The sequence below is a fragment of the Pezoporus occidentalis genome, unplaced genomic scaffold, assembly GCF_034315485.1.
Source record: "Pezoporus occidentalis ecotype Australia unplaced genomic scaffold, CSIRO_AGI_Poc_V1 ctg6, whole genome shotgun sequence".
Lineage (NCBI taxonomy): Eukaryota > Metazoa > Chordata > Aves > Psittaciformes > Psittacidae > Pezoporus > Pezoporus occidentalis.
Genome location: NW_026915943.1, coordinates 3719297 through 3740603, shown reverse-complemented (window position 1 = coordinate 3740603; position 21307 = coordinate 3719297). Strand labels below are relative to the sequence as shown.

General features: G+C 40.1%; 1 protein-coding gene across 1 annotated transcript in view; it reads left to right on the top strand.

Moving 5' to 3' along the window:
• TENM4 (teneurin transmembrane protein 4) overlaps positions 1-21307 on the top strand; it is a 1625418-nt gene that overhangs the window by 500102 nt on the left and 1104009 nt on the right. Inside the window, exon 4 of the mRNA XM_062639041.1 lies at positions 14510-14564. The gene's annotated coding sequence lies outside the window, so the exon portion shown is untranslated. The remainder of the gene's footprint in view (positions 1-14509; positions 14565-21307) is intronic.

Genomic DNA, 21307 nt, shown 5'->3' with positions numbered 1-21307 from the left:
CAAGTGTTTTAATCTAACTCCCAAGCAAAATATATAAATAAATGAAATAATATTATGAGTTAATTACATCAGATTTTTTGACAGAAGTAGTTCTGACAGCCAAGAGAAAAAGGAAAACTGAAAATCCCTAATATATTTTAAACATTTAAAATAATTAAAAGCATAACTTTAACAAGAATCTCATTTGTTAAAGCATAGCTGAGAAGCTGGAAGTAGATGTGCTGCTGTATCAAGTGTATTGCACAGGAAAAGAAGGATTTAATCACATTGACATTGAACCTTTTGTAAGAATAACAATTCGGAATGTGCTGCAGGGTTTTTGGATGAGGAGAGAGGAAATAGCAGAGACCTCCCAAACAGAAAAAAATCTTTACTAGTAAAGCACATATAGTTTATGAGAATTAATTTAGCTATGGAGCTTAGTTTCAGTAACACTGGTTGCTGCCTGGAAATTGGTGAAAATATAAAACCTTATGGGTTTCTCTTTGCAAATGTAGTGGAAAAGGGTGTAGGCAAACAGGAAGATGATGGCTGTAAAAGGCTAGGACAGGAATAAGATGCTGTAAATTTGCAGAATGCCATCTGAATACATTTAATAACAATCAGGCTAGGATAGGACGGGACAATACAGGACACAATAGGATAGGATTAGACTGGAATAAGATACACTGGAATAGAATAGACTGTAATAGATCAGACCAGACTGTAGACTAGACTAGTTCAGTTGGACAGGAACTACAGTTACCACCTAGTCTAACTGCCTGTCCTCTTCAGGACTGGAACCAAGTTGACAAATATAAAACATGTTGTTAAGAGCATTTTCCAAATGCATCTTAAAACACCGACAGGTTCATTGACCACCTCTATGACTGCCTATTGCAGTGTTTGACCATCCTGTTGGCAAAGAAATGCTTTCTAATGTCCAGTCCAAACCTCCCTTGTTGCAGATTTGGACCATTCCCACATGTCCTGTCATGGGATATCAGGGAGAAGAAATCATCATCTCCTCACAGGACGTGCCTTCCAGCCCTTTTAGCAGCTTTGTTGCTTGCTCTGGATATAAGTTCAAGGATATTAGTGAGATAAGGTTTGCAGTTAGAGGTCTTATTTTACACAAGACCAGTTCTTAGAAGTGAAACATCAGCTGAGTTGTCAGGCACACGAGGCCTTCTTTGAAATTTCTTGCTTCTACTTCAGATACAAACCTCAGTTCAAGCCAGGAACAATCGATTGTGGTTTAATTAGATGTGTATCAATTGCAGGAGAAAAAGCCAGTGTCTATGGGATGTTACTAAGGAAAGTTGATAAAGTAATTATTTCCTAGGAAATAAGAGACTTTTCTTATAGCTTTGTGACATTAGAGTTTAATGCCACCAGCTCTCCGTGACAGCCACCCTAAATCACATCACAATAGAAACGTCAGCATTTATGGGTCTTGCATTTGCATGTCCTGGGATGTAACAGATTTCATCCTAGGTAGCAGTTGTCCTCATGGTAACAATATAAGACAAACCAAGCAACACCTACACAGCAGGAGGAACTCACGCAATCAAGAGAGAGCAGAAACACCCCACTGACAATAAGGCAACACACAGAATACTGTCACCCCCTCTGTCCTGATTCTCAATGAAGAATTAAAACAACACAGAAATGAAAACTCTTGAAAATTCTCAGTTCTGTACCAGAAGCACTACTGATCTTTTCACACATTATAATAGCCATCCCCAAAACTAACCACAGGCTTATATGTTTCCCTGTTTCTCATGAGAGCTATTAGCTATTATTCTATGGCCCTACTAATGTTGTCTTAGACCTATGCTAATTTCAAGGATGGCTTAACCTATACCTAAGTAAACTGAGCATTTTTTGCTTAACCTTATCTTTTCTTAGCTTTTCAGTTTGATGCTTGGAAGAGGGACATGGATGTTCAGTAGCTTGTCTAAATTTTCCACATGTCTGATTAGTGTGATGATAGGTGTTATATCCATTTAAATGGTTCATCTTCCTTACTGTTACAAGTGCACACATAAGAGACAAAGCTCAAATCCAAGTCCTGACAGTTGAAGTTCTTAGTAAATTGTGACATTTAAGTTTCAGGCTCCAGCAACATAGATTATGATGTCTGAGCAACTGACATAAACATCTCTGAGACTTTTTATAACTAGCAAACCTCAATTTTCCCATCACTGTGTAAGGAATGTGGGCTGTTCATGTCTGAAATGTGTTTTCCTCTAAATGTGAGACTTCATAAATCTTCATGCTCTCTACACTGTGGTTCCTCTTAGCTCATGCTATCTAAATGAGGAGGGATGGAAAGAGTTTGAATAGGGCTCAGGAACTTCATCTTCCCTCCAAGACACAACCAGTAGGGTTAACCCTTAAAAATACAGCACTTGGTTTATATTGCAGCATCTACTATAAGTTAAGAACTATACCAAGTATACTCTGATAAAAAACGCCATTGATTCCAGCAGAAAAATTAAACTACAAGTTGATTAAAGCAGAATGTAGCTATCTAGAGCTTTTCTTTAAGTTCCTTAATTTCTCTTGCCTTATCAACACATCCCATTAGGTAGTGATTTTTTTTCATCCATTGATAGGCTCCTAGCATTGAGCATTGTTAGCTGTGTCTCAGTAGATATTCTTAGGGACTGCTTCAGATCATGGCAGCTTGTACGTATCCTGCTCTGTATTAAAACTGTGATATTTTCATAGAATCACAGAGTAGTTTGAGTTGGAAAGGACCTTAAGATCATCCAGTTCCAGCCCCCTGCCATGGACAGGGACACCTCACATTAGACCATGTAGCCCAAGGCTCTGTCTAACCTGGCCTTGAAAACTGACAGGGATGGAGCATTCACAACTTCCTTGGGCAACCCATTCCACTGCCTCACAACCTGAACTTCCCGTTTCAGTTTAAACCCATTCCCCTTGTCCTGTAACTACAGTCCCTAGTGATATATTACAAAAGTAAAAGGAAGATCAGGGTACTGGGCATAGTAGGCCTTAAAAAGCAATGGATTCAGTGTCGTTGTTGTGTAATTAATACCATGAGCAATTCACTGTGAATAATATGAAAATAAATTTCTCCAAGTTCTGGCTTGGAGGGTGTTTTATTAGATGTTACACTATTAAAAATGAGCAAAATTTATTGTTTAGTCATTAAATTAACAAGGGTTTTTTTTCTGCCCCCAAAAGTGTGTGGGATTGGTAGCCAATGCCATATGTAAATGGACATAATAAACAGGTGTAGCTGCCTCATTTCATTATTTGTTTCAGATGGGTTTTTAATAGCTGTTCAGGTTGCTATATGATAAGTAATATTTTATGCTATGGGAGATGGCACAGGAAAAATAATAACACACAAGACCCTCAGTATGGCTATTTGAACTGGCAGTTCTTTGTTGAAAGTGTCATTAAGGGCTGAGCTGTATTTAATACTTTAATAGAAGTGTGTCAGAGATATGACAATGAACTGTTAGTGCTGTAAATGGGGTTTTGTGCTCTTCTTTCTTCCAAGAATTCATCCAGCTTGTACAGAAAATGTTCTCAGCAAATAAAAGCCCAGCCAACATTTTCTCCAGGATGCTACTGATGTTAATTAAATTGGCCCTTGTATTGTCCTCTGCAAACTTAGCCTTTTATACTCTTGTAAACAAATCTCAGATTCATTCTCTGATATATTACTGTGAGGTAAATCTGGAGCAACTTCAATGATCTTCAAGGGTCAGAGCCTCTCCTCACCAAAAGTCCAGGGTAAATTCACTGCAGTCGTTTGTATTACATCAAGTTCAGACTGCTATAAATGAAAATAAATTTGATATTAAAATTTATATCAGTAGTAGAAGTAATATGAAGAAGGTCCCTTCAGACATCATCTAAATGTCATAGAATGGTTTGGGTTGGAGGGGAGCTTAAAAACCTTCTAGGTCCAACCCCCCTGCCATGGTATGTAACACCTTCTTTTAAAGTACTCTGTTCAATGGACAGAAAGTATTTAAATCACTTTAAACATGCCAAAGAGGTCACAGAAAATCTGTCATACAGTTTAAGTACAGAAGGCAGAGAAAAACCTGCAGATTTCATTTTTGTAGGTATAGCCATTGATTATTCCCAGCGTCACTAATTCTGTCTCATTGACAAGTGGAACAAAAATCTGTGGTTAATTCCTGCTTATGCGCTGTGTGGGTTTGATCATATATGCAGCCACATTTTCAGAGGGACTTTGCAGATACCATCATTAATCACAAATTGCTGTAAAATAATACGCAGAATACATATGTTTGGGGAAAGGAAAAAATGTTTCCCTGGGATGTTTTGCAAGCAAACGTTGATATTTGTGTGTATATATATACATATATATATATGTATAAAACTGTGGAGTTCCTGGAGACAACTTCTCAGACAAACATCTAAAAAGCATGAAATTTAAGGTAACTATACATTCAGAATCATTCAGTGATTTCATTTGGAAAACACCTTAAGGTTGATGGAGGCCAGGCTGACTTCAGAATTAGATCAGGTAGTTCAAGACCTTTTTCAGCCATGTTCTGAATATCTCCAAGCATGGAATGTCACAATTCCGCTTGTCCTATTTCACAGTGCTTGTTTATCATCATGGTAGAGAAGTTTTTCTTTATATTTGTGTTGTATTTCCTGTGTTTTACCTTATATCTTATTCTATCATTGCATATCATAGAATTATAGAATGGTTTGTGTTTGAAAGGACCTTAAGATCATCCAGTTCCAACCCCCTGACGTGGGCAGGGACACCTCACACTAAACCGTGTCACCCAAGGCTCTGTCCAACCTGGCCTTGAACACCGCCAGGGATAGAGAATTTACCACTTACTTGGGCAACCCATTCCAGTGCCTCATCATTCTCACAGTAAAGAACTTTTTCCTTACATCCAACCTGAACTTCTCCTGTTTCAGTTTGAACTCATCACCCCTTGTCCTGACTCTACAGTCCCTGATGAAGAGTCCCTCTCCAGCATCCGTATTAGCCCCCTTCAGGTACTGGAAGGCCACCCTGAGATCTGCACACAGCCTTCTCTTGTCCATAAGCATATATTTGCTAGCTGAAGATGGCAATATGAGCTCTTCTAAAGTCACAGAATCAGAGAATAATTTAGGCTTCTAGTCCAACTATCTGCACAAAGCAGGTCTAGTTAGATCAGGTTGCTCAGGACTGTCTCTAGTGAAGTCTTGAACACACCCAAAGGTAAAGGTTTTGCAGCCCACCTGGAAATCCCGCCCCAGTATTTAACCACCTTCCAATCAAAAAAAACAGGAAAAAATAAAATCCTTGAAGAGATCCATCCGATCATGTTCAGTTAGCTGATTTACACACATGCTTTGGCTCTCTTCTCCCCTTGTCATTTGAGATAAATGCTGTAAGTATCTGAATCTAAACAATTTGAGTTTCTCTTCTAAACCTGAAAAGCACATCTTGACTGTATGAAATTGAATGGTTCAGTAGAACCAGCATTTGTCCTTAGATCCATAGCGTGATCCTTTTAGAAATGATAAATGCTCCATCCCTGGCAGTGTTCAAGGCCAGGTTGGACAGAGCCTTGAGTGACATTGTCTAGCGTGAGGTGTGCCTGCCCATGGCAAAGGGTTTTGGAACTGGACAATCTTAAGATTCTTTCCAACACAAACCATTCTGTGATTCTATGATTCTATTGTTGGCAATAAATTGCATTAGTTTTCATTTATGGATAATCTAATTTACAATGTTTAACAGTAAAAACAAACAAATGAAAAAGGTGATACCCTGAAGGGAAGGAATGTCATCCAGAGGGACCTTGACATGCTTGTGAGGTGGGCTGATGCCAACCTCATAAAGTTGTTTAACCATGCCAAGTGCAAGGTCCTACAGCTGGGTCAGAGCAATCCCAGGCACAGCTACAGGTTGGGCAGAGAAGAGATTCAGAGCAGCCCTGTGGAGAAGGACTTGGGGGTGTTGGTTGATGAGAAAATGAACATGAGCAGGCTTTAGTGTGCGCTTGCAGCAGCCCAGAAAGCAACCGTATCCTGGGCTGCATCAAAAGGAGCGTGACCAGCAGGTTGAAGGAGGTGATCCTGTCCCTCTATTCTGCTCTTGTGAGACCTCACCTGGAGTATTGTGTGCAGTTCTGGTGTCCTCAACATAAAAAGGACATGGAACTGTTGGAACAAGTCCAGAGAAGGGCCACGAGGATGATCAGGGGACTGGAGCACCTCCTGTATGGAGCCAGGCTGAGAAAGTTGGGGCTGTTCAGCCTGGAGAAGAGAAGGCTGCGTGGAGACCTCATAGGGGCCTTCCAGTATCTGAAGGGGTCCTATAGGGATGCTGGAGAGGGACTCTTCATTAGAGATTGTAGTGACAGGACAAGAGGTAATGGGTTGAAACTTCAAAAGGGAAGTTTAGACTGGATGTAAAGAGGAAATTCTTTACTGTAAGGGTGGTGAGGAGTTGGAATGGGTTGCCCAGGGAAGTGGTAAATGCTCCATCCCTGGCAGTGCTCAAGGCCAGGTTGGACAGAGCCTTGGGTGCCATGGTTTAGTGTGAGGTGTCCCTGCCCATGGCAGGGGGGTTGGAACTGGATGATCTTAAGGTCCTTTCCAACCCTAACTCTTCTATGATTCTCTGATTCTATGATGGATCTCTAATTTAATTAAATGAGCATCTTAATATTATGATAATAAAAATGTTACAAATATTAATGCAAATACGTAACATACATGCGTGTGTGAGATTTCTGTCTGCCCCTGTGCATGTGCAAGACTGCACAAAGTATCCAGAGAGTAAATATGAGGCCCTCAGTATCAGGAAAGGCATTTTTATAAAGGTAATAATGTAGTTATCACCATGTCATGTAGTGCAATTGATAGCAGTATTCAAAATTAATGGACTTTGTACTGCAGTGGATTAATGCACTCTGTGTACATTGTATAAATCTTCCAGCCTGGAATTTCATCTGGAATCCAGTACTAGACTGAATATAAATGGCAGAAGAAGCTTTTTAGTCTCCAGGCTGTACTGAAAGTGGTGCAGTATTTTATAAGCTGACATTATTCATAAATAAAATTTATTAGGAGGATAGGGTTTGTCTAGAATTCAGCAGCATGTCCTAAGAAAATCCACATAAATGGCTTATAGACTTTTCATGGTTTTCTCATTAGTCTCATCTAATAAGTGTGCTTTATGAAATGTGATGCTGAATGTTTAGAAATATGTAGTTTCAAAGGGGATGTCCTTTAAAATGCTGATAATATTGTTTCTTTCTCTGCTAGAGTCAATTCTCCCTTGCTATTGAAGACTGGAAATATATGAAGTAAATTCTGGTCTCAGAAAACCATGTTATTCATAACAAATACTTTAGTAATTATGACACTTATATAGTTTTCAGAATATCAGAATCCGGTGTCACATTTCAGTTACTGCTATGGAAAACAATGCAACTTACAGAAGAAATAATTCGTATAAGTAATAAAGTAATATTGATAGTTTTCCCTTTAGCATAATCTCATAGTATCAATTTATTCTCATAAATACAAAGATTTCCAAAAAACAGTGATTCTGAAACTTTTGCCTCAAAGTGTGAAATGCGTATCTATTTTCAGTAGTCTCATTACTCAACGTAGTTAAGCACTAAGCACTTAGAGAGTTGGTAGTCTTCTTCATTAATGTCAAAACCAGTATCCATTATAATGAGTTATTTCAGCTTCTCACCCGTGCTCTGGAAGTGGTCTTCTCTTCAGTACCCTGGAGCAAAGCCAGTAATATTTGCTTTCTCTGCCAGCTAGGATTTTCCTTACAGAAGGAGAATTCCCAGGAGTTTTACTAGCTCAGCATTAAGATAACAGGTCAATGCAAACGAGCTATACCGAGACTCAGAGGTTTAGATCAAAATAGCTTGTATCCCACCACATTATGCAATATTCAATCTTACTTGCAAATTGCCTTCTCAACATTTTTCCTGCCAAGATGTTATACTTCACTTTTTGTCAACCAACATCTCCAAGTCTTTCTCCTCAGGGCTGCTCTCAATCCATTCTGCTCCCAGCCTGTAGTTGTTCTTGAGATTGCCTGATGCAGGTGCAACTTGGTGTTTTTGAACCAGATCAGCCTGAATTCGTGGGCTTTTTTGCCCTTTGGAACATTTTCCCATGGGATCTTGCCTAACAGCTGTCTGAAAAATGGTAGTTTGATCTCCTGAAGTCTGAAATGCCTACATTCTGCTACTCACTTTTTTCAGTTCTCTCAGCATTTTAAATGCTATGATCTCAAGGTCACTGCAGCCAACTGTCACATCCCTGAATATTATCACATTCATTATATTACATCCCTGAATCAGTATTACATTCATAAGTAGCAGATCCAGATCCCAGTTATTTCTTATGCCACATGCAGTTTTGTGCAGTGAAAGCTACTCCTGAGCCCTGATGTGTGACAACCCTCCTAGCAAATATGGTTAAAGTCTTCCATAAGAACCAAATAGTAGTGATCAGGATATTCCAAGGGGGATTCATTCATTACCTCTTTTTGATTAGACTGTCTATAACAGATGCATGACACAGCTTCCTTTTTTCTTGTGACCTCCCCTCTGATCCTGACCCAAAAGTTCTCAACTGGCTTTATCACATTTGCAGAACTCGATGCGTTCTATCCATACACATGCTGTCCATCCAGACATGTTCCACATGGGTGTCCATCCTGGTATCCATCCACCACCATACTCCAGTTTTACAGGTTATCCTGCCATTGGCTGCATAGTTGTGCAGTTATACACAAATTTATAAGAAAAACATTATATCTGATTTCCCCTGCATATGTTGATGTGCTTTTGGGATCGAGCTTAGAGGTTCTTAAAGGTCATTTTTTTTGTCTGAATTACCAGATTGTCATATAATGCTCTGGTGATAAATATGCATTGTATTTTCCCCTAATTTCTGCTTGTTTTCATGACTTAAATAATTCTTTCCATCAGAACACCTTCTTCAGAAGCTGGAGTTAAGGGCCTTTAGTTATATAGATAACTTCTCTTAACTTATGCTATTAAACTTACTATTTTCTGTCATATGGTACCTTTCTGTCTTGAAAAGTTTGTTATAATCCTTGTGCCTGGATTACACTGCCATATGAAGGAGTCATATGGCATCACAATCTGGGAACTGGATGGAGACCACTGGATCATGTCACATAGCTTGAATACCAACTTCTAGTCACTGGTAACATAAAAGTGAAAAGATCTCCTAATCTGCTCTCAATACTTTAAGCCATAAAGTTTGTTGCTAGTATTGCTTTACATCCGGGTTCTTAGCTGACAGAAGTGAAATTTGTGTGCAAGTAATGGATATTATTCAGATGCATTATATTTGCTTTCTGTGATTGGTATCTTTTCTAATGTTACTGTGTTAGTGATATATAGATCTATCACAACACGTGTTACTGTGCTCTGAATTTCAAGACGTAAAAGAAAGATGAATTTAGACATTAGCATTCTCATGGGCTTGGCCATCAATATTTCATCTTAGGTAAACAGGAGCTTTACCTAATTTATTGGTTCTCATTATATCTGGCATGTAGAAGCTGAATTCCCCTCTGCTTGGAAATTTCCCCATCTGCCTGGAAAATGACCTTTTCTGCTCTGCAAATCAGTCTAGCAGAAGGGACATAGCTGATTAATATAATAGAAAAATTACTTCACTTGTTACTGACAAAATTGTCATGATTTTGACCCATTTTTCAAATTAGTTAACATTTGCTTCCTTTCTCGTGTTTCATGCATAATTCATTTGGATTCTCACTATACTTTTGCTGCGCTTCCTGAGTGAGGCTGTTTTGTATAGTCACTCTTAAGAGCAATAGTAACACAACATTTGTCAAAGTGTCATAGTGAACAATGAAACCTCATTATATGTCACTCAGAGAGCTGAATGAAAAGTGATGCTACACCTAGGCAATTGTATACCTAAATCACGGAAGGTGAAAGATGGAAAACAAGTTTTCATTGCTTTGATTATATTTTGGTTTGATTTGTTCTCTGAAAGCTCTCACATAAGTTCAGTGTTAATATTCTTGGTTTTGATCCTGCTCTGCTGGAGTTAGTGGGAATTTCACCAGTGATTTCACTGGGAACAGAAATAAAGTCCAAGTGAATGAAATTACTCATGTGTAAGAGTTTGCAAGATAAGATCCTCTAGGGCAGAGACTGTCAGTCCTTTTTGCACTGCACAGCACTGAAGATACTCTTCATGCTAGACCAAAAAGAGTTGAATGCCACATGCTGTATGAATACAGCAGTCCCTTCAGAATAAGAGGTCATTACTCAAGTAGGAAAAATGGGCAGTATGAACACTTCATTTTGACTACTCAAGTGTACATTGGAAGTTATAATTTCTAATACCAAAAAAGATACTGAACATTTGCACCCTATCTTTGGACAAATGGCTTTTTCTGTGAGTCTTTCCATTTCACCTTGTCTAACTACTCTATGACTTTTTATTATGGATGGGATTCTTTGCTACATTGCTACTAAACCAATCCTGAAGAGAAGCAAAAATAATTTCATCCATATATTGATTATATCCTAAGTATTCAAACTCCATGCACTAACACCTCTTTTCTCAAAGTTAAAATTTCTCACTTTCCATCAAATCCAGCTCTTCAACAGAAGAATGGGCAGAATCAAATGTTCATTGTTAATATACAACATTCAACAGCAAAGTAGGCAATATAAACTAGCCTTTCGTAAGTGAGAATATCCTCATCCTGGAGTGAAGAAGAGAAGCAGCATCTTTCCTTAGAGCACAAGTTACTTGTATGGGTGTGGGGTCAATCAAGGCTTCCCAGTGGCATAAATTGTTTGCATATAACAGTTTCAGTAGAAAAGTTTTGTGTGATCACATACACTAAAAAACTCCAGGAGTTAATCCAAGGATGACAATGTAAAAACAGAAGCATAAGCTTTACCATGTCGCTATGCAGCCACACTGTCAGTCATTGTCAAAATTATCGAGCGTAGCAGCATATCACATCTTTTCCTGTCAAAATGTTCCCTCTGACAAAGGTCAGTGCCTTCATGACATAAATCTGTTATCCTATTATTGTCATAAGTATCATGAGATGAAAGGAGTTGAGTCAAATGTTTGGAACAGATAGAGTCAATGCAACTTAATTCAGGAAAGGGCCATATTTCCCTTTTCCCTCTGTCAGGCTGCCAGCCATCAGCATGAGCGTTCCCTCTCACAATCTGTTTGTGTTCCAGTGAGTAATAGCTTTTTACTGGCCTGGAAAATGACTGTCCCATTATTAGGAAAGTGCATTCATGGGATCGAGTGCCTTTTTGAATAGTTAAGTACATTGTGTCCTTTAAACAGGCCAGACGACTTCAGATGAGACCTTTGAAACTATGGCCAATCTGTTGGAAAATTAGAAATATAGTAAATCCAGTGCTGAAATCTGGCATATTTATGAGCTACTCAAATATACAGCCACTTGAAATGGTTTGTTACTTAGTGGAATTTATGAGGGGTATTTCTTCCCAAGAACTAACGTTTCCAATAAGTCATGTGCGTTTGTGATAGATGGAAAAGAAGGAAAAATAATAACATGAGGCATAAATTATGTCAAATTGGACACAGCAGTGTTTTGTTTCACATCTATATGAAAATATCCCAAATCATCGTAACAGCTATGAACATGATTCTCTTCCCAGTAGCATCAGGGCGAACTGGGAGTAAAGCAACTGAAATCAATAAATGCATTTGAATGGAAAGCTATGGTAAATACTAGGGTTATCGAGCTTACTGGCTATAAACATATGTTGGCTAAAACACATGTAAACATTCATTAACATGAGTCAGGAAGTGGAAATGATAGATAGCAAGTTTTCCTGATGAGACTACCCTGTTTCTTACAAACAACTAGAATCATAGAATAGTCAGGGTTGGAAAGGACCTTAAGATCATCCAGTTCCAACCCCCTGCCATGGACAGGATACCTCACACTAAACCATGTCACCCAAGGCTCTGTCCAATCTGGCCTTGAACACTGCCAGGGATGGAGCATTTACCACTTCTCTGTGTAACCTGTGCCAGCACCTCACCTCACCCACAGTAAAGAACTTCTTCCTTATACCTAGCCTAAACTTCCCCTGTTTCAGTTTGAACCCGTTACCCCTTTTCGTATCACTAAAGAAGAGTGAACTAAGTTTGCTGCCTCCAAAGCTGATTCATAAGGTGTATTCACTTGATCTGTGTGAAATCAGAATTTATTTTGACATAATCATTAAAATGTTATACCCATGTTAAAAATAAACTTAAGGGAATGGCTGGAATAGTGACCTGGAATTTACACACCAGTGTAAATTGTAAATTCTAGTGTTGAGTTGGAAGAATCTCATTATTCAGCCACAGAATACAGAATTGCAGTGTTGGAGGGCTGATTGGACTATTTTTCATCTCTTACTGGTTAAATCTGTGATCTACACTAAATTACTTTTTTATGTTGAAAATCAAACAAAAGCATTGCAGATTTCATATATACAGCACCTGCTGATCCCTCTTGAGTGAATGGCCTGCAGGATTTACAATTCTAATAACAGGAATCTTAAAAAGGAATGATAGAAAAGGTGTATTGTTTGCTTGTTTGTTTGACAGCCCCTTATCTTCCTTTAGAAGCTGAAAATGGAAAAAAAAACCTGAAACTGAAAAGCAAAACAAAAAATGCAGCCAGCCTTAGATAAAATAGGGAGAACATGGTCAATGCCATCTTTACTCCCTAGAGAAATGTGTTTAGAGCTTAATTCCCATCCACATCTGTTTCAAATACCTCAGTTGTGGTCTTACCTCCTCCTCCTCCTCCTGCAGTTAATATAACTAGAGAAACCTTTCTGGTGAATGTGCTTTTCCCACAACTTCCTTCCTCAGGATATTTTATGGGTTACAGTTGTAGCTTTAATATCCTTCTTGCTCATGTTCCCTTTAATTACTGTTTCTCCATGGTGCAGCTGCCAGAAATCAATGCCTTAGCACACTTAACACGCTGTAAGTGACAAACAGGCACCACAACTTGTGTGGGAAGGTAAAGGGTGACATCAGAGAAATCTTTTGACTGGGGTCTTCAGCTTTGTAAGAGGGTGCTAGTAAGGTATTTCTGAATTGCACAATTAAATTAAAGCAAAATGAGGAGTGAAAGGGGAAGCAGGAATTTGGATCTATCTCTGGGCAGTAAATCTGAGGAGGTCAAGATTGCAGTTTGTATTTAGCTACTGGTTACCAGGAGATATATGTTATAAAAGGGTCTTGAAATGGATGCTGTAACTTAGATGTTTGTTCTATAATAACTAGGGCAGGAAGTACAATACAGTTTGCTTTTACGGACTCATGCTCTCAGTCTCTTAGGTTGTATCTGTGAAATTAAACTGAAGGTTAAGAAATGATAATTTCTTACTTTTAGGTTTTTTATCCATCCAAGAAAAATCAGTGATGCATGTCTAAATCATTGACAACAAACCTAGTAGCACTAGTATAAAAACCTCAAAACTGGTTCTTGCAATACTTCTTTTGGTCATTTCATCATAGGAAGAAGGAGGCCAAGGTATCTGAGTGAGAAGTTCTCCTATCAGAACTGAAACAATTTGTCAGAGAGCAGCTCTGCTCAGCTCTGCTCTGCTCAGCTTAAAGCACATTGATTTTTACTTTTCTCTGAAGCCAGACATGAAGCTTCTTTCCTAACTGTTTTGATGGTCATGTCTGGTTTCAGACATATTGTGTAGCAATCAGTTTTAGAAGCTTGATAAGAAGCTTACAAAGAAGTAAGTTTCTTAAAAAGTTTTACATCTTCTTTCCTTCAACTTTATTCAGTTTCCTCTTCCTCTTATATCATGACTAAAACCTGAGTAGTAATGGCAACAGGTTGATCTTTCATCAGTCTTGGAGTTATATGCCTTTATTTTTTACTGATTGTCTTAAAATGGCATGAAGTACAGTAAGATAATTATTTTTAATACTTTTAACTTAATATTAATTCTTATTTTAGCCTCTAAGACTCTGAAGTTTTTAGATGCATTAGTCCCAGGCCCTCAGTAAATATGAAAATAAAATGATGAATGATGATAAAAGCCATGGAACAACAACAAAATCTTCTAGAAATACAGAGAGAAGGTTCAGCTGTTGTTTTGAAATCAGTTGTCCGATTACTCATATCATAAAAGATAAGACCAGCAAGCATTTCAATCATTATTAATTTCCTCTGCTGTTTCTGATGCCATATATATGCAAGATTCATATTCAGATCAGACTTGGGACAAGAAAATTAATATTAGCAGCAAATGTGAAAATACTCATCTAAAGATGCCGTTAACTAAAGGATGGGGAGTAGGGTGTGCATCTTGATGTATTGATGGCATATAATGTTCTCATCAGACTGGCTATTTTCATATATGCCACACTCATAGTTTTGATCACAATCTTTATCTACAGATATATATATGCCTTTTTCTCTTTTTCTCCTTAGGAAGTTGGTTTGATTTTCATAGGATTTGTTCAGACGTCCTGCTGGCTTTATTGAGGTAAGAGCACTAGATGTGGACAATGTATGTTTTAAAAACTTGTCATCAAATTTGATGTAAAACTGAGTACAAAATCAACTAAGAATTCATTGTTTATGGATGACTTTGTTGTGTGGGAGAGATAGGTTGTGTGAGAATTAAAAATGTCAAATGAAAGGAGTGGATAAAGCTGTTAGTGTGGTACAAGCAGGTGAGCTGATTTTGGAGGTTATGGCACAGTTTATGTATGCCAGCTAAATTGTTCAAGTACCATCGGGGTACTCTTGTGTACTGTGTGCGCCTGCAGACTGTGAGATAGGGAAGGATGGGGTTTCCTTATCCACTACCCATTTGTATGTCGATTGCTGCTCCACTCCCATTGTACTGACCAGATTGTCAGCACAGTCAGGCCATGCAGGTGTGAAAGAGCTGCTCAGCTGATGAGTTCAATGGTAAAAAAAGAAAACAAGTGGAAAACAGTACTTTTGTTTCTTTCTCTTGTTAAAAACACCACCTCTCCCGTCTGTCCTGGGTTCAGCAGTAGCAGTCATTTTTCTCCTCCTTGGTAGCTGGTGTAGTGCAGTGTTTTGACTTTCAGCTCGGGAACAGAGCTGATAACAAGCGATGTTTTGGTTTGGCCAAGGACTCTGTGAGGCTCATGCTCTGCCAGGGAGGAGGGGGAGCCAGGAGGAAGCAGAGACAGGACACCTGACCCAAACTGACCAAAGAGGTATTCCATACCACAGCACGTCATGCCCAGGATGTAACTGGGAGTTAGCCGGAAGGGCTGGGAGTCTGCAGGGTTGGAGGAGGTATCGGTCAGAGCTTGGTCGGGCTGGGGGGGCGAGTTATCGGTCGGCTGGTGGTGAGATGATGTATTCTCTTCCCTTGTTATTTCCTTTATCATTATTATCATTGGTGGTAGCAGTAGTGATTTGTGTTATACCTTAGTTACTAAACTGTTCTTATCTCAACCCGTGGGAGTTGCATTCTTTTTGATTCTCCTCTCCGTCCCTCCGAGAGCAGGGGGAGGGCAAGAAAAGAGGGGGAAGTGAGCGAACAAGTTACCTGACCGGGTTTAAACCACGACAGTTCTTTTGGCGCCCAACGTGGGGCACGAAGGGTTGAGATAACGACAGATTTGACTGGATTAATAGTCACTTGTCACAATGCTGATTTATTGGCTCTCAGAGTTCTTTCGCTTGATCTCACAGCTTCAGAATGTTGTAACTTACGTAGAGCCGGTATTTGCTGTGTTAGTGTTTATCAAGTATGGGGCCTGGGCTAAGGTTCTTGTCTCACTGTGCTTTATGGCAATGGCTTGTAATACGGGCGGGCTCCAGCAGCAGGGCGGGACGGACGTGACCGTGGACTTGTACCTGGCCGTCCGGCTGCTCTTCACCCTCCTGGCCCTCGCCCTACTCTCCATCTTCGTGAGGCTGCGGGGAGCTGAGGGGGAGCGGCCCCGGGAGCCGGCGGCAGCCGAACCGGCCCGGGAAAGCGGCCCCGGGGACCAAGCGGCGGCGGGAGCGGGGCCGGAGGCCGCGAGGGGACGGCTGCCGGTGGAGGAGGTCGGGGCGGTCGAGGAGCAGAAGGAGGCGGCTGCCGAGCAGCGGGAGAAGGCGGCGGAGGAGCCGAGCCCCGCGGAGGAGCCGAGCCCCGCGGAGGAGCCCAGCCCCGCGGCGGCCGAGAGCATCCCCCGGAAGCCGCCCGCCGAGCCCCAGGAGGATGCAGGAGACCACGCAGCATTTCCCGGCAAGGCAGAGGAGGAAGAGCTGGACTCAGGAAAAGAGAAGCTGGCGGTGGGAGAGCCGGCAAGCACAGCAGCTACACCAGCCCCAGTGACAAGTACAGCAGCTACACCAGCCCCAGTGACAAGTACAGCAGCTACACCAGCCCCAGTGACAAGTACAGCAGCATCAACTGAGAGTTCTGAAGGTTTTGAATGGCCTTTGGGTGTCCTTGGGACCTGCCTGCTGATTGTGATGGGGATCAGCATGTTGGCACACACACAGACTGTGTTTTACCCACAACCATTTTGTCTGATCTCAAAAGTTAAGCAGAGTCAGGTTTGGGTCTTGTCTGGGGTTAGACAACAATATAGGGGGACCAAGAGGTTTTCTCCAAGGCTGGACAGTGATGAGTGGCAGGGTGTGTGGGACAGTATGGGCAAGTATCTAGTCCACTGGGCCCCTCCAGTGCTTTGGAAGCATCGGAGATGGAAGGCAGCTGTATGGAGTCCCCAGCAACAAGCTGCAGAAACTGCTGAAGGGGACTGAATTATTTTAAGCCTGGTGGGCCCATGGCACTTCAGGCCATCAGAGCAGAGATGCAACACAGAGATGGACTCATGATCGAGGGGTGGACTTAGCAATGGACAATATTGCCCAGGTTATTCACAAGTGTGAGCACTGCACACAGTCTCTCCTGCTCTGGAAGACTGTTACAAGAGATGGAGCCTGACATCATGGACCAGATGGACACAGCAGCTTTATAGGGACTGGTCCGTGCACTAAGATAAGAGTGCACTGAGATAAGAGTGATGGTATATTGAAAATGTGGGATCTGAGCATGACGTGAATGGTATGGAATAAGGGGTGGATAATGTCCTGGGTTCAGCAGTAGCAGTCATTTTTCTCCTCCTTGGTAGCTGGTGTAGTGCAGTGTTTTGACTTTCAGCTCGGGAACAGAGCTGATAACAAGCGATGTTTTGGTTTGGCCAAGGACTCTGTGAGGCTCATGCTCTGCCAGGGAGGAGGGGGAGCCAGGAGGAAGCAGAGACAGGACACCTGACCCAAACTGACCAAAGAGGTATTCCATACCACAGCACGTCATGCCCAGGATGTAACTGGGAGTTAGCCGGAAGGGCTGGGAGTCTGCAGGGTTGGAGGAGGTATCGGTCAGAGCTTGGTCGGGCTGGGGGGCGAGTTATCGGTCGGCTGGTGGTGAGATGATGTATTCTCTTCCCTTGTTATTTCCTTTATCATTATTATCATTGGTGGTAGCAGTAGTGATTTGTGTTATACCTTAGTTACTAAACTGTTCTTATCTCAACCCGTGGGAGTTGCATTCTTTTTGATTCTCCTCTCCGTCCCTCCGAGAGCAGGGGGAGGGCAAGAAAAGAGGGGGAAGTGAGCGAACAAGTTACCTGACCGGGTTTAAACCACGACACCGTCTTAGCTATTAATCTTGATATGGTTTTGGTTGTAACTTAAGTGATGGGATTCTTTTGATATGCATATGGATTTGTCTCGGGTTCCTTTGGAAATCATCACTCTAAACTTCTGCTAGTTTTGCCATCTTGGGTACAGGGAGATCTTGTAATGGTTTGGCAGGCTTTCAGCAGGGTCTGCTATGTGTTGCCTTGGACAGTCCACTCATCTTTTCTGATAGATACTATTGCTATAATACCCATGTCAGCTAATTTGAAAGACATATGGTTTCCTACGTGCCGTATTTTCACTAGTGGCTGGATTAAAGATGGCATTGGACATTTCCAGCCATGAAAGGAGATAAATGGTCAAAATGTTCAAACACTGTCATTGAAATATTAAAGCCAAAGTTCAATCTGACTGACTGTAATTACCAGCATGTGGTTTGATATCCCACGAATAAAATGGCTGAGCCAAGTAAGATGCAGATTAGTAGAAGTCAATGGCGTATTTTGAAGTGAAACAAAACAGGCTTCCATTCTCTACTACATAGTTTTGCATGAATGAAGTGCGAAGGGGACCACTATAATTTGCTTACTTGTTAATTACTCTTATTAGTTTCTGTTGTTTCATGATTGCACTGAAATAACTTTGAAGTCTTCAACCAGGCTGAAGCCAATCTGTGAATTTCACACAAGCAGAAGGATGATGTATAACTACAGTCCTTTTCTGCAGAAAGCTGGTACTGCCATTCCAAGGAGTCAGGAAAAGGGGTTGAGCAGAATTCCCTTTGCAATACAAAAGAAATCAAACAGAAACAGGAGACTGGTTTGAATATTAAGTCAATGTTTTAAAATACACATTTTTACTTCACCTTTCTGGTTTGGTTTTGGTGTTTTTTTTTGGTGTTTATTATTATTATTATTATTTGAATTGTAATCTATGTTATAATCAAAAATTAGGTTTTTATAGAATTTCTGGAGCTACAGGTTTTAGAAAAAAATGCAAAGAGATGTAAGCAATAAAAGTAAGAATATTTAATAGACAAATTAAAGACATAGCTTCATATATACTTACAATCGAATCCAGGATTTTATTATCTATGTGTGATCCCTATTTACCCATGTCTCCATGATGGTACTGAAATCCTTTTTCCCTCCACCACAATATTACACTTTTGATAAAGCAATATCATATAAAGGGAGGGGTGCTTCCTGAGTTCCATATTTTCTCTTATTGATTGCCATGTTTTTTTGCTTCTTTCATGATGCATTCCAGATATGTTTTGCATTAAGTCATTCTTTATGACCCTGGATAAAATTGCACAACTCTTTCTGTTGGTTGTTTGTTTCTCCATCATTCAGTAGAAGAGCCATTGAGAAAAATGTGTAACGTGCCTGACATTTAGATATTTTAGTAGAAGAAACACTGCTATAGCTACCCATCCTGTGAACATATGTGGAACAGCTTATGTGTGGTATATAGTGTCAAGAATGAAATCCTTCTGTTTAGCTGCTGCATATGCAAGAGATGCAAGTATCTGCGGTACAGACTTTCAGGGTGGTATATTGTACAAGTGTGATTGTCACTATGGCCTTTCTAATGTAAATCCCCAAAACATGTTGTGATGCTGTTTGGAGCTTTTACAATAGGAGTCTATCTCTCATGTCCAGCCTCTGCTGCCTCAGCCTGTCCTGTTGACAGAGGACTTATGGCTGCTCTGACATATGCTGCTAATATCAAGCTTTTAAGGAGTTTGTGCTTGCAGACCTCAGCTCCACTATATATCCCTCACACAAACTACACAAAATCCCCCAGTAGAAAATGGACAGAATCAGCATTATAGGGAGTTTTCTTCAGTACAAATGTGTCTAAATCCAGCTACTTTACACTTTCCAATCAGAACAAAGAGGATGAACTAGAATCTGGCCTGAGGGTCTTTAATATTACATGAATTCAAGTTGTGAAAAGGCTTTGTGAACTGATTCCATGAGACTACAACCAATTGTGCAATCTCAGCTACCCTACAATGCCATACATATGCAAAGGGTCTCTAGTCTGATACAAGGGTGGCTGATGCCCAGTGCTGTGATATTGTCTTCTCTCTATTAATCTCTGCAGGTTGATTTTGGCACAGTCTGCTCTGTACCCTGAGATCTTTGTGGCTGGGAAAAAGTTTGGTTTGTCTTGCAAAACTCACTCAAGGCATCTCAGACTTTGAAGAAAAGGGCAAGCCACTGCAATGACTTTGAAAGACCAAGGTGGAAGGAGATAGTGTTTCCTAGAAGGATCTATCCAACTGTTTATTAATGCATACAAATCAGGGCAAAATGCTGCTATTCACTCAGAATGGGAAAGAACCATCGGCTGAATCCTCTGGGTTGCTACCTCCTTTCTTCCTGATCTGCCCATGGGTATTTCAGAGGTTGAATTGAATAATATACTTCCATTAAGCTGTAAGCCACACTTCATTGCTGTCCAGCTGAAGAATTGAGAACTTAGTGTTTAGTTTAATATCCCTTTAGATCATTTACTTTATTCAGAAGCTTCCTTTCCTAAATATTGTCATTCCCTGCAAACAGGAGCCTGTCATCACCTGCTCTCTACTTGTTTGCATGCTGATAGCTCTTCTCATAAATTCCATTAATTAATGAATAGTCAGCAGGGAATTGTCTCCTCAGGCTCATTAAAGAAATGGACACTAAAATGATATGAAAGCAGCTGCCTCCTTTCTGTCATTCCCTTCTGACGGATATTGTTTTCCTCATCAGCGCTAAATTATAACACTGCTTTGATTACAGGTCCGGTTACTTGCTGCAGCTGCATTTGGAGATGGGAATCTTAACTACGTAGTCATGTTTAATTGATATCCTCATCAAACTGTTAACATAGTAAAAAAAAAACGCAGCACTTCAATACATCAAGCTTGTGTACGTATATTAAATACTGCTGGATGCTTTTTTGACCTTGTAGGCAGATTGAAAAGACATGTTGTTTCTTGAAGCTTTCTAATAAGCCACTGATTATTACCTCATTTGGGAACCAGAAGCATAAATCTGTGCAAAATCTAAGGATCATCCTAAACACAAATGGTTTTGATCCCCATTGCAGGGCCTAAATGTGAATGTTCATTTCTGTGCTGCAAAAAAAAAAGATAAATGGTTAGAAATTACTTATCTTAAAGCAGAGGATGAGATCTGAATTTCACCTGAATTTTTGTAGTCAAAAACTGTTCTCCATCAAAGAGTAAATCTATGTTGGGCAGATAATCTATATCACTATTATGTTATAGATTATTATATGTATTAATTATATATGCTATATATTATTATATATATTATTATATATAATTAAAATTATATAATATGTTATATTTTTATATTATAGATTATCTTATATTATGAAATTTGGAAGATGTTCTAATTTGTACAAGGAGGGTGGTTGAGCCAGACCTGCCTATATACACAATTGTATGTAACGTGTGCCAGATACAGAGTTTAAATTCTAACTCATCCCTTGCTGTTGAAAACTTATTCATAGACCAGACCACATCAGGACAGGCTCCTAACACTGCTGAGACATGCTGACTCTCTGCTACCACAGTCTTTAAAT